At 38.9% G+C, this 16,139-nt stretch overlaps 1 protein-coding gene across 6 annotated transcripts in view; it reads left to right on the forward strand.

Annotated features, from left to right (window-relative positions):
* The window catches only part of LOC108492763, a 68,988-nt gene extending 53,141 nt beyond the window's left edge, over nucleotides 1–15,847 (forward strand). For 5 of the 6 annotated variants that reach the window (XR_001873221.1, XR_001873218.1, XR_001873223.1 and 2 more), the window contains 2 exons: nucleotides 5,813–5,934; nucleotides 6,445–15,847. The gene's annotated coding sequence lies outside the window, so the exon portion shown is untranslated. The remainder of the gene's footprint in view (nucleotides 1–5,812; nucleotides 5,935–6,444) is intronic. The other variant, XR_001873220.1, reaches the window with a different exon arrangement.
* Nucleotides 15,848–16,139: the final 292 nt, after the last annotated feature.

A 16,139-nucleotide genomic window follows, 5' to 3' on the forward strand; every position in this document is an offset into this window, starting at 1 on the left:
TCAGCGTCCTCCATTTGCCGGCACTTCGGGAGGGCCGGTGGGGCTGTGGCACTGCTCTCTCCCATCTTAACCTGGGCCCACGCAAATCTGTGGGGCCCCACCCACGCGATGCCGCACCCCACGTGAGCAGGAGGGCTTTGTGTACAGCCGAGCCATCTGGGCTTTGCTGTCTGTCCCAGAGTCAGATCTGATGAGTTCAAATGACTCTCTCCAAGTGTGTGGTAGCTGCAGCTGTTGAAAGCGCGCCGGCGCTTTCTGATCTGCACATGAATTTGGAGTTTTTTTACAAGTGCTGCATCGGCAGTTTTTCTGCAAAATGAAATTTTCACTATTGCTAATATCAGCTGCAGAGACAGGTGGAACTTGTTATCCTCCTCACAAAACCTGCCTTTTCACAGGGAAGAGATTGTTTTTCATGGCTGTACAATTTGTTAATGGGGTAGATTAAGGATAAGATTGGGGGGAACTAGTCTTTGTCCCTGACTTACTGTTTGACCTTAAGAAAGTCTCTTAGTCATTCTGGAAACCTGGTTTCTCTATGTGTAAAAAAAAAAGCAATAATAGCTATATCAAAAGAGACAGGCATCAATATCTAAAAGTGGCTATAAAATTTCGGGTGGAAGTGTTATGTATTGTCACAAAAACTATATCTGTTGTGCTTTCTCAGAGACCTGCAAAAATCTGGTTTTTCCTGCTGAGAGAATTCTTTCCATGTTGCTCAATCAATGATCATTTTAATATATTTTTTCTGCCTCTCAGTTACATCTCAAATATTTGTGTCTGTGCAATTTTCATGGTCTCATATCTTGTCTCTTTCTGTATAAAATGTATGTTGTCAGCTTGAGGGGATGCTTTTCCTTTCAGCTTCTTTGTAATTACCAAAAATAGTTTTACCCTCTTAAAACATTTCTGAGTTGTCGACATGGTGTGGTATGGTATTAAAACCTCGTTACTCTGCAGCAAACCTTCCTGTGCATTGTGTTTACCTTCTGATAACATTTCTAATAAGAAGCCAAACACCAGCAGAATGAAGGGGATACTTACACTGTTGGGTCCAATGTGACTTTGCATAATGAAAATATGCAAAAATAATGACACTTGTGTAGCTAAGAGAGAAAGAAATATAATCAAATTGTTTCTGCTGGCTTTTCATCAAGGCAGAAAACCTGTGTGTGTGTTTTCTGGACAAGCTTTATTTATACTATGATCTGGAACCTGACAGCAGGAATTCCTGTGCCTGTGCAAAGTTATTTTGCTTTCAGCATGACTCCACCAAGAGACCCCAGCATACAGGACTACCCCCTTTTGACGGCAGTGCACTGGAGTCCTTGGCAAAGCTTAGATTTGAGATGCTCTGAGCTAGAGTTATGGATAGAACAAGATCTTAAGAGCTAAACTCAATTACTCTTAACAAAGCCTGAGGCTGGAACTTTCCACTCAAAGTATGTTTCCTAAATGTTGATAGCAGATGGCCCTCCCATCCCATAGGCTGGGGATGTGCTGACTTTTTCATTCGCAGTGTAACTTGTTCTCACATCACAGAACTTCTAATTTTTGATTTTTTAATAAGCGTGATCTGATAAACTAAGCTAAATACACTTTTAAAATAAATTTCAAGTGTAAAGATCATTACTAATTCTGTTGTTCAGATTCACAGAGAAGGTTAATATAATTTCCTTTCTCCTTTGGCACCTAAGCAAAATCTGACAGCTTTAATTCTGGTATTAGAGTAGAGGGAGGAGTCTAACCATAACCAGGGGTGACCAGTAGAAGCCCTACCTGAATGTGTCTTGCAATCTATGATGAATTGATGTTCCAGCAACATTTTGTTTTTCTATACTCTACCCCTACCCATTGCCTTTATTCTACTTTTTCCCAGCTTTACCTCAGCCTTCTCTGTGAAGCCAAAGACACCTGATGTTTGTAGTCACGTTTTTGAGATTATCTGCTCAGGAACATCTGCTCAGAGAAGTCTCTTTTCAATGTTTTGCACATCTGAAACAACTGTGGAGTGGATGTGTTGTTGCCTGGACAAGTGCATGAAGAGAATTGGTTTAGACTAGTTCTGCAGAAGGGAGCTGTTGATGAATGGACTCACATTGAAGTCTGAGAATGATTAGTGCGAGGCTTCATCCCTCTGAGTCAATGGTTGTTGGGACAAGGCAAAGAGCAGACAGGAGCTGAGGAGACACTGCTGCTTTGGAGTCTGTGTTTCAGGTCACAGACTTGTCAAGTCAACAGAAGTCACCCAATGTGACTGGTGCCAAAGCAGGCTTGATGGTTGTGCATGAATATTTATTCTCTGTCTGTTACCATAAACTTCATTTTGCATTCTGACAGACTTTTCATTACACACCTTTTTTGAAAAACCCCCAAGTGTGCTTTGTTTTGTAGTACAACAGGCAATGAGCTAAAATGTAGGTCTGAGGAAACTTTTGTGACACCCTCTTCTTGGAGCTTTTTTCCAGATCATCCGTGTTGTACTGGATACAACCCTTTTCAGCTAAGCTATGGTGACCCCAGACATTGTCCTGGGTCATGCTTTGGGGCTTCTGTCTGGGGCGTGGTGCTACTGCAGCAGCACTTGCATTGCTTCCATTGATCGTTGGTTGGAGGTTATGGATGGTGCTTGACCCCTGACCCGTCTCATACCCTTGTTCTAGACCCTGGTGCTAACTGGTGGGCCAGGCTGCCTTTCCCCCCTCCCTTCAGATTATAGATAGTTCTTTGGCATGCATCCAAACCTAATGCAGTATGTACAGAAAGGTCTTCAGGTTCCCAAAGTGTAAATACACATGTGGTCAAAGCCCCAGTTCATTAAATTAGTATGTGCAGTGGAGACCAGCTACTGATTTATGTTTTCATCTACACAAGGTAAATTGGATTGAAAATTCACACTGTTTAAAAAGGAGAGCTGAGATTCTTGCTTACCTTTGAGTTCTAAATTAGCAAGCACATGACTAAGCTTCATGGACATGAAAAAGCTGGTTCTGAGTTAATATGATGCCTATACCATTGATTTCTCTGGACCCTTTTGTATCAAAAACCACATGTACACAGCCTCACATTGTGAAGCAAGATTAATTTAGCTGTTGGCAAATTATGTGCTGTATAAGAATGTTCTGTGAATGACTTGGATTGCAAATTCTACTTCTCAATTTTTGCAATGCAAAGTGCCAGTAACGTGAACTACTGGTTTCAGCTGAACTTTACAGAAACGTGAATGATAGGCACCCAAAATAAGGAAATAAATGGTGGAGAACTAAACAACATAAGGCCTACTGAGTCAAATATTAAGAGCCTCAATATAAATGATAACACAGAAGATACATATAAAAGTAATGGCAAAGGTTTTAGAGCTTCGGTATCTCTAAAAATACAGAAGGGGTGGTCTCTCAACAGAATGTTGATTTGTGATTCTCAGCTATAATTACAGGGAACAACCCAGGGTGCACTACAGAGAATATTTCCATGTTTCAGTTTCACATTATTTTAATGTTTCTAAAATCTCTACACTTTCACAACCAAAATTCTTGGTCTCTGTCTTTGAGTTGTTACAACAATAGCTGAAGCGAAACAAACTTCCTGTGATCTACCTATCTTGGAGAACAGAACCACTCTGGATAGTAGAGGTAAATTAAGGGTATGCTCAGTTTTTGGTGTGCTTCCTAACTGTACCAATTCACTTGATGCAAGTGTTCCTTACTCGTATCAGTGGGATGTAGAGAGATGAACTTTTCTTGCTGATTTGCTGACGATAACTTTTTCCTTGAGTTTTATTCAACTTAAGAAATTTGCATCCTTCCACACATCTGTATTGGTTCCAGTCTTACATGTTCATGTGTTCTCCTAGACCAAATAAATATCCTCCCCACTGCCTTTAGACACCATTTACTAGCTGAAAACCACACCACAGCTTGCTGCTTGCCCCTGGTCCCTTCCCATATCTCTGCCATCAGAAGAGGACAAGCAAGCATTCCCTAATGCACTACAAGTAAAGCCAGCCTGGTTAGCTCATATCCATCTTCATCACCAGGTGAAATGAATCTGGCTGGCTTAATTTAAACAAATTAGGAGGTGATTTGTGATCTCTTTTGCTAATGGAGCAGTATGTTGGGTATTTGGAAGGCAGCAATAAACACTAGCTCCTCTCTTAGAGGAGCTTCTCTGTAGTCTCAGGTCTTCTCAGCACTCCCATCCTTGAACTCAGTCTTGCACCCCTCAACTTGCATGGGTTTTCTACATATATTACCTTTATTTTTACCTTAGCAGCCACAACTAAAGGTATATTTTGACATTTTAAATGAATCTTCTTTGTTCAGCTTTCTCTGCCTGTCTTTATTAATTAAACTTGTGTCTTGCTATTAGGTTCCATCAGCTCATCTCTTCCAGTTTCAGCTCTTTCCATTTGCCTTCACTATACCTTGCCATCCTTGAACTGCGCTGAACTCTTCCTCATTTCCCACCTTCCCATACAATATTCAGATCTGCTATTCTTCTGTCTGATTTTACTGTGTCTGATGTGAAAATCTTCTTTGCTAGAGAAGCAGCAGTGAGGAGACAGAGCTTTTTTCTCTTTGCCTCATTCATTCTCCTTCTTACATAAAATCCCAGCTGAAAAAGGGCATTCTCCGCTATGATCGTAACTTCATATTCCTCTTTTTCCTGCTGCTCTTCCCTTTAAAATACATTTTAATATGTCCTCATCCATGGAAACTGTACTGTTTATGTTTGCAATTTTTCAATGTGCTTGGAGTTGGGTTTTTTCAGATGAACGGTATATTAAGATTTAATCTGAACCTAGTCAGATAATATTGACCTGCAATGAAAAAGCTGTATGAATGAGATAGCAGCAGACAGCTTAAAGTGCTGACTGCCAAGTGCTGACTGAAAAATGATACCCCAGAAGTTTGGTGGTACAGAGTAGATGGGACATTTATGAATGAAAAAGCTTTCTGATTGTTTAAATATTGTGATTTGAATTTTTAAAAATTTTCTTGTTTTTTTTTTTCTGATGTTTGCCAAAATTTGCCTCCCTCTGTAGGCTACCACATCCTGATACCCACTCTAAGGCCTCTCTCTTTTGCCACAGTAGATTTCCCCAAAATGAAAATAAAGGAGAACTGAATTTCAGACTTTGAATTCCTGATGCTCTTCTCTATGCCCATTTCAGCTATATTTCCCGCTGTTCAGTTAGCAGTTATCAGGAAACATGTATTTTGGTTTCAAAATCAGGATCTCCTGAAACAAATCCCTAGGTATTACAGTATTGCCACAGTTTGCAAGCCATATTGTGTTAGGACCACAAACAATGAGTTGGCCCTTGCCCAAAGCAGTTTTTAATCCAGGTCATGTATATGGAAGATAGGCAAGGGAAGCTGTTTCCACATATATCTGAGTTCCCTAGGTTAAATGTGGTGAATTATTTCAGCAAAATGTGGTGAATTATTTCAGCAAATATATTCCAAACCTTCTCCTTCAGTTTTTCACAAATTCCAAATCTGGATGCTGCTCTAAATGAAAAGGAACAATTAAAATGCCTTTTTGAATGCATTTGAAATTAAATAAGTTACTGTAATTTCCCTGGGCAAGCCAGCTCTTTTGAGGGGGCAAAAGTTGCAAATGGAAAAACAAACAAACAAATGAGTGAATAACTATGGGACGTGCTGCCAGAGAATCAAAAACAAGCCTGGTAGAAGGGGGAGGGAAAGGCTCTTGTCTTCCCTGGGACAATTTGTAGAAACCAAAGTGTGGTAGAAAGTTGAAATAAAGAGGATGGAAAAAAAATCCACACTCTTTTTTCTTAATCCAGACAATCAGGCTACCAGGACCCATGATGCTGATATGAAAGAGGACTGACTTCAAGGATGTTGAGAAAGAAGATAGAAATTTCCATCTTCATTGTTCAGGTTCCTTCAGCTACACAACTAGGAGGTAAGTCCCTTGGCTGCAGCAAGGGAAGGGCAAGAACGAATGATGGTGCCAGATGCACCAAGTTAACAGTCAGTGAGCCAAGAAAAGCATGACTACAGCTATCTTTCCTGCCTTCCAAATCCTGGAGCAGTGAGAAATCAAAATATGGTTTGGGTCACTCTACAGGTATAGAATATGCTTCACCTCCCATGAACTGGGGATGGGAAGCTAAGGGAAGAGTGCTGTAGAGCTGCTGATGTCTGCTCTCCTAAGACTTCCTCTTAAGAGGAATCCTCAGTTGTCCATTTAGGGTAGTATTAGAGCTGCACAGAGCTCCTGAAGCATGAGCCACCAGTTACAGCATTATCCAATGCCTGGTAGAGGTGGGTACCAAGACTACTAGTAATGGCTAAAGGCAAAGCAGGGGGTCTGGTTTTAATAAAAACGTAGTTTGTGAGCAGCATTTTTCTTATTATAATGGTAAAATGGATATGAAACAGTTACACTCCACATCCTTTTTTTTTTTTTCAGTGCTATTTTTTTTTTTTGGAACATTGGAAACAAAACAAGCAAAAGAAGGGGAGGGGAAAAAAAGGAAAAAGAAAACTCCCTTCAGACAACAATCACCTTTTGAGTTAAATTCTTATGCTTGGTCTTAGCCCAGAGGGATTTGTCTTGAGTGAAGTTCGAAGAAAATCCTTTCAGCAGTTTCTGAGTTACTTAAATGTAACCATGGAGGTTTGGATTCAGATGCTTTTTTTGCTTGTATAACTCAAAAATAGCTTCGCTTTAAAACTTCTAAATTAACCCTCCTTAACTTTTCAACTTGTCACCTATCCTACTGTATGGCTTATAAAATTTTAAAGCTAATAGTATAACAAACTCAAATAATGATACTGCAGATGTTCAAATGAATCTTGGGAGGAATAAATTATAGGAGTCACAGTGGGTTGTTAGTGAAGAAAGAGCGGCTGCATGCCTTAAACCATGTGTTCTTACTGGTTTGAAACGGGCCCAATTTTTTCTACTAAGCACCAGTGTGCTTGGGTGTGGATTTTAATACTCAGTTACACATACAAAATTAAGCACATAAGTCCTGTTCCTTTTCTTCTCCCTGATAGCACTGCTTTAGACAAGTCAGAACATTCTCTTAAATTTTCCTGCTTTCTTCTTAACACAATCCTGATCACTAGGACACTTAACTGTCTCCTAAATATTTATGGGCTTCAAAGACACTGAAATGCTCTGTGATTCTCTTACTGTTATTATTTTATTGCCAGAAGATTGAGGCAATGAGAGGTGAAGCATCTTGGTAAGTTATGGTTTTTCCTTTTTCTTTGTCCAACCCTCCTGTTGCTTTCTGACATTTCTTCCTCTTTGTCTTCTTTCCAACATTTCTGTCTCACTTACTAGTCCTGTTCTCACTGTCTCCTATTTATCTTTCAAACATCTTTCTCCAGTTATTCCTCTCTAACAATTGCACTGAAGAGAGCCTGCGATAGAGAGAAATTATTTTTACTTTGGCAGCAGCTTTTTACTTTTATCTTTTCCCTAAATGTCTGGGATGGGTCCAGGCAGCTCTCCCCACTTTCATCATCTCTCTTCACATCCCTCGTGACCCTGAACTCTAGTCAGCAATCTGATGTCTGCCATGAGAGTGCCTCCCATGATCCAAAGCCACAATCAGACTAAGGTGTTGTAACACCATGTGTTGCTTTACCTACTTACCACGCTTGCTCTGCCGCTTTCTAGGAATTGGACACCTGTGCCAGGTTTTTCTCACGAAATAATGACAGTGCTGTCACCTTCTGCACGTCTCTCCTCCTTGCTCCTCTGCCCCTCTTCCTCTCCCAAGCTTTTGCGGTTCAATCTCCTGGCTGGTGCAATTTAGCCAAGATACAGGAGACTTGTATTCAGCCTCTGCCCGAGGCAATTTGAACTTGAATCTCTTGCACCCTGAATTAGCACCTTACCCAAGACATTATCTACTCTTCTGTAAGGAAGGTGACCTGAGTCCTTTCTTCAAGTGGAAAAGCTTGAGCTTGACTTGACAGCCTCATAGTGGAGGCACTCACCTCACCTGGAACAGGGAAACCACGACTGCCAGGGCCTGCCCCAGTCAATACTTAATACAAAGTATGGAAGTGTTCTCTGAAAGAGGGTAACAAACCCCGGGCTTCTTGCTTTCAGCAGTGCTCTGAGAGCAAGCACACAGGGCAATCCTGTTAGTATTTAATTATTCCATACAAACTGGAACAACTTCAACAGGATGGACTGGAGAGAGACCCTGCTTGACAAGATCCTTTTAGAACTGTGCTAGTCTCTCTTTACTGCTGTGGGTCAGCTCGCTCAATACCCCAGAGCAGCAATGGCAGCTGCCTCAGCACCACTGACTTGATATGGGACTAGGTAGTGAGGACATGTGTGGAGACTGGGTGGGAGGGAAGGGATGGAAAAGGTGTTCCTGAAGTATATTCTGTTATCCATGGCAATGGGCTTGTAGTCATAGCTGAAACAAGCACCTGCCACTGCTGCCTCAGTTATCATTCTGGAAAGCAGTGGCAGAAAATATGTGGTGGAGGGAAAAGAAGTCTTAAAAGACAGGGCAGCAGGCTGGGGCACTATAACGGAAATTGCTTTTCAAGGTGGAAATGCAACAAAAATAGACTAAGAAATCTTAAAAGACAAAGTCAATGCCAAAGCAGAGGAAGCCAGAATGACTTCCAGAGCTCAGCTATAGGCAGTTGTCCCCCAACATAAGCCAGACACTGTCAGTGTGTGGGAGACATCCAGGAATTTTTTCTCCTACAAAAATGTTAGGGACATTATATGTTTTACTGTAATGGAAAACTCGAGCTCTAGTGCTCAGTTCCAAAGGAGAACACTAACCATTGGAAGCAATGTGGTACAGGGGGCTGTGTGTGTATGTGTCTGCTCATCTTTCTCCTAGGGATTCTATAGCTTCCTTCATTCTTCCCTACTCTCATATTACAGAAAGAAGGTAATTTTTCCTGGCCATTTACTAAAGCTCATTAAAGACTGAAGAGAACAAACAATGCTATTCCTTAGAGACTACCATTCAAAGTCATCCTACAATTCTCTGTTCTAATACTTGAGACAAATTAATTATTCCTTAGTGAAAAGTGTATAATTCCTATTCTTCATTTTTGGGGTGGGGAGTGGGGAATAATAATAGGAAGTTTATATCTGAGTCAAAAGCTTTCTGTGCTGAAGGGAAATGAGAAAAAATGTGTGTTCCGAGAAGAGTAAAAGCAATTATTCTAATAATAATTCTAGGGATATTAATGTCTTTTTAAAGTAGATTGCTTTCAAATAAACACCAAAGTTGAAGGCATAGGAAAGGCTGGTTTATTTATTAATCATTCGAAAAGTGCATTTTTCTAAATGAACAAGTGTATGAGCAACTTCGCTGGCACATATTAAATTTAGTTAAACGGCAACTTGTAAATGTCTAAAAACTTCTGTAACCAGAGACTAATTTGTTTAATGTGTTGAAAATGTTATGTGGATGTGAGGAGCTACATATTAAACTTCAAAGCAAAAGGCTCCAGAGATTACACCATCTTAAAGACTGCATATTGGAAAGGCCTTTATACATTAAACAGAAAGGATTTTTAATTCTCTTCTATTTTGAATACTTGTCAATCTGTGTGACTCATGCTTAAGATTGTAAACTGTCATTTAAGGTGTGATGTCCAAGTTGAGGCCTGGACCACGATTTGCAAGGGGCTGGCTTTTCTCTTTCATCTCTATTAATTAATCCTGTCTCAGTTTGCCCAGCGTACACTTCTGTTGACATCACCTTTTCCATATACTTTAAAGAGTCCCCAGAGAGATCTACTGCAGAACAAAAACTGGACAGAGAATACATTTGGAAACCATTTTATTTCTCAATTACCAACCAAAACGTATGGAAAAGATTTACACTCTATCTGATTTACACAATAATTATACTTTGAAAGCTTAGAAATAAATGGCTTGATCCCTGAAATCATTAGTTACTATACCAAATGTAATTGGTGTAAACTAATGAGTTTACTGGATGGCTGACCCTTAATTACTGATTATAGTTAAACTCTAGCCAATCAAAAATTCGTTTACTTATAAAAGTACAGTATAGTATTAACAAGCATTACATTTCCAAGCAAGCAGCTTTATGATTAGCTGTAGCACACAACTCAAGCCTGTTCAGGGCTATCAAAAGCAGCTTTTTAATAATAGTGCACTAAGCAACCATCACTCTCTTACCTCAGCGTCTATCAGACAAACAGAAGAAAAACCACATAATTAATCATCTCATGCAATAGAAATAAGGCATCTGGGCCAGATCCAGGCGGGGTATACACAGCTGCCTTAGTCAAGAGAGCTGCAAGAGGCTGGGGATTTGGTTTAAGATAGGATAACTGCCATGGGGAATTCTGGCCCTCTGGAGGGGGCAATCTGTGGTATGGAAGTGAAATATTGATTATGTGCAGTCCTGTGTGATGTGGAGAAACCTACTGAAAAAATAGGTTTAATAATTCCTTGAACTGAGGAGGATTCCTTGGGCAGGTTCAATATGTGGTGATAGGACGTTTGGTTACTGTACTGGCAATCCCAAAAATTCGAAAGTCATGATTCCTCACTATTTATTAGATCAAATGAAGAATCATTTTTTAAATAAAATACTAAATGGGAACAAATTATCTTTATTTGTCTCTGGTTGATCTTTAAGAATGAATGTTTTTACCTAACCAGGAAGACTCAAAATTTCTATTAAAAAGGTTTAAAGCAGATTTGTATTTAGACCATTTCCAGAATTGGGACTTTAAACAGATACACCAAATATTTTGATAAAATCACAGGACTTTACAATATTTACAGTCATATCCTTAAAGATACTTTGGTAAGAGACTCCAGTGTTTTAAAGATGCAAAAATTCTCCGTCTCCTAGATTGTTCCTGTGAATCCTAAACTTCAGATAGGAGATTGATACCAGAAGGCACAACCATTAGAAGATGAGGTCTGAGGTCTGATACACAGCTGCTGCTGTGGAGATTTAGTTGGAAGAATATGTATTTGCTGGAGAGTGCTCTTCAGATGACCCAACAGACCTCACGGCTGCCAGGATTCATTCTGTTGGGATTACAGTCTCTCCCATTTCTGCTTTTCTCTATGATGTTCTTTCTCTCTGGGGCTCGCCTTTCATAAGGAGCTACACTCAGCAGAGGACTAACCTTATCTGATGGCTCTTTGGAACAAGTGCTGTAACACTTGCCCATTTATTAGTATAAAAATTTTCTTAAAACTCAGAAAATGAAGAATGAATTAGTTCTCAGAATGTCTGCACATGGGTTGAAGTGAAATTTATGCATTTACTGAACTCCTGTTTGAGAGATGTGTCTGGGGTCAAGAAAAGGTTAAAGTTGTTTACTGCCTTCAAGCTCTGGTCTTAGAAGTTAATTCAGAGCTGTGGTGTGAGCAGCTACAGAGAATAAGTCCTTGGAGCAGTGAATTGCTGGTATGATGTCAAGGTCCATGGGCCTTAATAATAAAATTAGTTTGTTTCTTAAGGAAATCCTAGCAGAGACTTTATAGTTATATAAAGTCATTACACTGTTTTACAAAATAACTTTAAAGATGCTTTGGAATGATCAGAGTTTGTGGGAAGGGATCATGTTTTTTATTATTTGTGGAATATCCTCAAGCTGTCATAGCTACAGCCCTGCCACTTGGAATAGCTGCTCTACAGTTCAAAAGAAAAGACAAAGGATCTTTTGAAGCCTAAGTCAGGCAAATAGGGCATATCTGTCCAGAGAAAGCTTGTTGAATGGAATGGATCCCACGTACTTCCTGATAATTGATCCCAATTTTGTAGGAGCTAGATATTTGGGGTAATCAAGGTATTTTACTACAATTCTACAAGAGCAGATAAGAGAGCCTATGAAGTTCTACAAGCTCTGCTTTTCACAGTTCTCTGTTGGAGGATTTAGGGGTGAGCAATTTTAAAAGTCATAGAAAAGGAAGAAGGCATACTTTTCAAAACGTCAAGATTCTGTGAATGCAAAGACAGAGGAAACACTAAATGAGACAAAAACTTTCCACCCTCTGCACAGCACTGCTGATAAGAATAACACTGCATTTCTGCTCTGCTAACACTGAGGCAACACCCTCCTCCAATGCAGAAGGGAGACAAGGAACCACTGATTCAGGAGGAGGGGAACAGGCTATGGACAGGTTCACTCTCCCCAGCCTGCTGTCCCCGTGGCACAGAGGGAAGTGGGGCTTCTGGAAGAGACTGGTGGTGCAAGCACTGTAGGGCCCCACTTTCCTCCTTTTCTGTGAACTCTGCCTAACTGTTTCTGTGAAAGAAAGCATCAAGCCCCATCTTGTTCATGGAAATACAACATATTTTAAAGCCATAGTTAATGGATAAACTGTTTTCTGATTGGATGAGCCACACAATAAATCTCCTCCCGAGCCAAGTGCAATGCAGCTTATTCAGTTACAGTGAAATAAGCCACTGTCACTTTGCTGCACTTGCATACATCAGGCAAAATGCTTCCATCTTCATCAGCCTTGTAGTGAAATAGAAATAAAACAATTGTAACAGAATGGTGTCACTGGATCTGTGGCACCTGCTTTAAAAATAAATCTCTTAGCTTTGTCTTCACTATTACTTTCAATAAATGTCCTAGCATTGCCACAGCATTTATCTAGCAGCAGGAAACCATTATACTATGACAACAATCTATTCCATTAACATTAGCTCTTAATTGTAAGACTGTTTATAAGACAGCAAAAGCTACTGAATCATAGTAGAATGATAAAAAGAGTTATGGTCATGGAGTACAGGAGTCGCTCCAGTTTTGAAAAACAAGAAGAGTAGAGAGCTATATTTTTGTATGAAAAATTATGTAATATTCTTACGCAATACAATGTTTTCAAATAATGGATTACATCCTCAAGTAACTATTAAAGAGTTAATGTTAAAAACTGTTACTAAGAAACTCTTTGATAAATGGTAGAGCTTAAAAAAACTGAATAGAAAGCTTAGAAACTCTTCTTCTTGCTTTCAGCAAGGCTGCGTCGATTCAAACAGAGAAAGCATCATAACATTTGTCTGGCGGAGAGAGCAGAAGGAATGTTGCAGAATTGAGATATGAAGAACCTCACTGCAGAATAGAAGGAGAACTGTCATTCTGATTGTTTGTCATTATTGTTTCATGTCCAGTTAAGTGAACTTAAAGTGACAGTTGTGTCATAACTCCTGGCATCTATGTAAATTTCAAATCAAATATGATAGAGGCATTTCCGCCAGATGCAAGTCACCAGGCTGCTCTTCCTCTTTATTTTTGTAGCCCTCCATTTTCTTAAACTGTGCTGGTAGCTCTTAAATTAAAAAGACAACTTAAGGGGATCTCTGTTATGTGCATGTCTCAGTTCTCAGTCCATACCTTGCTTTCTCTCAGCTTTTTGAAACAATGGCCAATGTCAAATTTCCATCAGAAAGAGTCACTACAAACATCAAGACGTATTAGCTAAAACTGTGCCTTCCCATTGATGATGTATCATAGAGCAAAACCCCATGAAATTCTAGGTTGTGAACATCCCCTCAAGGCTTACAGAGAAAACAGCTCGAGCAAATGTTCCTCCATTGGTTTACTATAGCCCAAACCAGGTCTTCTCTGTGCATAGGTATAAAACAGGTGGAAAACATTGCTCGTGGACTTTTCTGTGAATTACATCATTCAGAGGTTATGGGAGCTTCACAGGGATATCAGATGTACTCCTCCATAGCGATGAGTTACAGGTAAATAACTCATTTCCTGGATACACTCATACAGATAGTCTAACGACACAGGATTGCTACTGGACACATATCTTATTGAAAATAATTTCAATGCAATTATAAATGTATTTTGTGTGGACAACATCATCAAAAATATTAAACATGCTGTTTATTCACTCAGGCATAATACTAATTTCTTCTGCATATTTAAGGTTATTTGGCTAATTAATTAAATAATACAGGCTTGAGCTAAGTTTTCATTTTTCATTGTAACATATTGCATAAATGATGGTGCTATAAATATGTACCTCTGCATTAGGTAAGCACATTTCGGTCAGTTGATTGAGGCAGATTTTTATTTTTTCAATTCCTTTCCAGTTGATCTTTTTTGTATGGTAAATTTAAACTAGCTCCATAGCTACTTTTATCTACAATTTGGGCCTTCAAACAACCAAATTGTGCTGTCCCACTCTCTAATCTGACCATTTGTTAAAGTGATTAGTGAATAGAGGCAACATATTAATGACAGTTCTATAAAAGTATCTGTGAATAAACATTTTTTACCTTAAAGGGTAAGTTCTATATGAGTTTATATTTGTAAGTCAAAGGGTTTTTTCCTTGTTAAAGATGAATACATATGAATCATAAAAATATTCATATTTGTGACAAAATATCACTATACAGATATGTCATCACAAAAATCAATTGTCAGTACATGTTTAAGAGTATCAAATTAATTTTAACTTGTTTGCTTTTAAAATGTCTTATTTTATTAGATTGTGGAATGTAAAACCCTCTTTCAAAATTGATATAGTATTTCCAATTTTAAGATTTTTTTATGTAGTGAACTTATTATCACATATGCATATTCCTAGAGGCCTCTAGAGATTCTCAATTTGAAACAAAAATGACATAGAATTACAAACTGTGATATCTTTGATTTAGTTGCAGAACTCACTTGCAGGACTTTCTGCTACCTACTGATGTCTTGTGGTCATATATTTATTCTCCTAACAGGAATGTGAACAGGACAAATTAGTGAATGTAATTTTAGCCATATGAGGTCATTACAAATATAGGCTTAGCTTTTCCAAAAGTGGACTTTATTGTTAATATAAATATATATAATTACTGACATTTATATTATTTGGCTCCTGTCCTCAGTTATGGATACAGTGATGATAAAAGGGTCTTGCAAGCCCTTACCTAAGCAAACTGCGCTTACCTCCCATGGTTCTGTGTTATTGTACATAAAGTTACTCATGTATTTATAAGTAAGTCAAATCTATACACAGATTTCTAAAAGTGACTTATCTTACTCTTTTGGGCAAACAGTACTGTCTACTGCTTAGAAAAGAATGCTCTAAGCCATCCAGGATTCCTCCCAGCTTCTGAGAGGATGTGATTCTGCTGTATCATTAGATATCGAACTTAAATACTTAATCCAGTCACATTTTTAAATTGTTTGAGGCCTAAACCAGAAGATTCCATGTTGAGTAAAAGTATGCATTACTTTAAAGTAAGAAATGGCTGTTGATTTTTCATCACTGCTTCTGGAGAGACTAGGGTCAGAGAGTTTGTTTTAAAAGTTTGTTTGTTCAAAAGGGGTAGCTTGCAAGACACGTGGATTAGCAAAGCACCACATGGAAGATTTCAAAGCAGCAGCCTCAACATTTCTCTCTAATGAGAAAAGGAAAAGAGTCCCATAGGTATGAAGTATGCAGGGAGAGAACCTAGAGGTCCCAAAGGAATGCAGTATTTAGGGAGAGAACCAAAACTCCTTTCGTGAACAGAGAGATAACCCTGATGAATTCTGGACTACCTGCTATCTTAGGGGCACGTCTAGGTTTAAGAATGATTTGGATCACAGGCTGTAACATTTTCCAGACATTCAGATTGCAACTACTAAGCCAGCAATTTTATGCTTTCCTTTCCCTGACTCCAACAGTACCGCGATATAAGCAGCCAGATTTTCTTCTGCATTGTGTTTTTTTATCCATTCAGCCAAAATTAAGTCTTCTAGGGTAACGTATGCCAAGTGAATTTAAATCTTGTGGACTCAAATCGACCTAAAGTTGATGGATACATTCATGCCTACTGCTGAAATCTACCAATTACACAGAACTATGTTAACTTACCATAGAAACATCTCATCTAATAGCACAGATGATGTTGAACTAACTAATTACATTATGGCACATAGACAATGAAAAACATAACGAAGATGACAGCACAGCAACAGCAGATGCTGCACAAAAGAAAAATTAGAAAAATATTGCTCTGCAAAATGCTCTCAGTTAAGGTTTCCTCTGTTAAAATTAATCACAAAAATTAGTGATGATCAGATTTCATAAAAAGATATGAACATTGTAATGCTATTTGGAAGACATCATTAAGCCATTTAAAACTCTGTTGCTTGAGAAGGTAATTCCCA

The sequence above is a fragment of the Lepidothrix coronata genome, unplaced genomic scaffold (assembly GCF_001604755.1).
Source record: "Lepidothrix coronata isolate B3197 unplaced genomic scaffold, Lepidothrix_coronata-1.0 Scaffold12, whole genome shotgun sequence".
In the NCBI taxonomy this organism is placed as follows: Eukaryota; Metazoa; Chordata; class Aves; order Passeriformes; family Pipridae; genus Lepidothrix; species Lepidothrix coronata.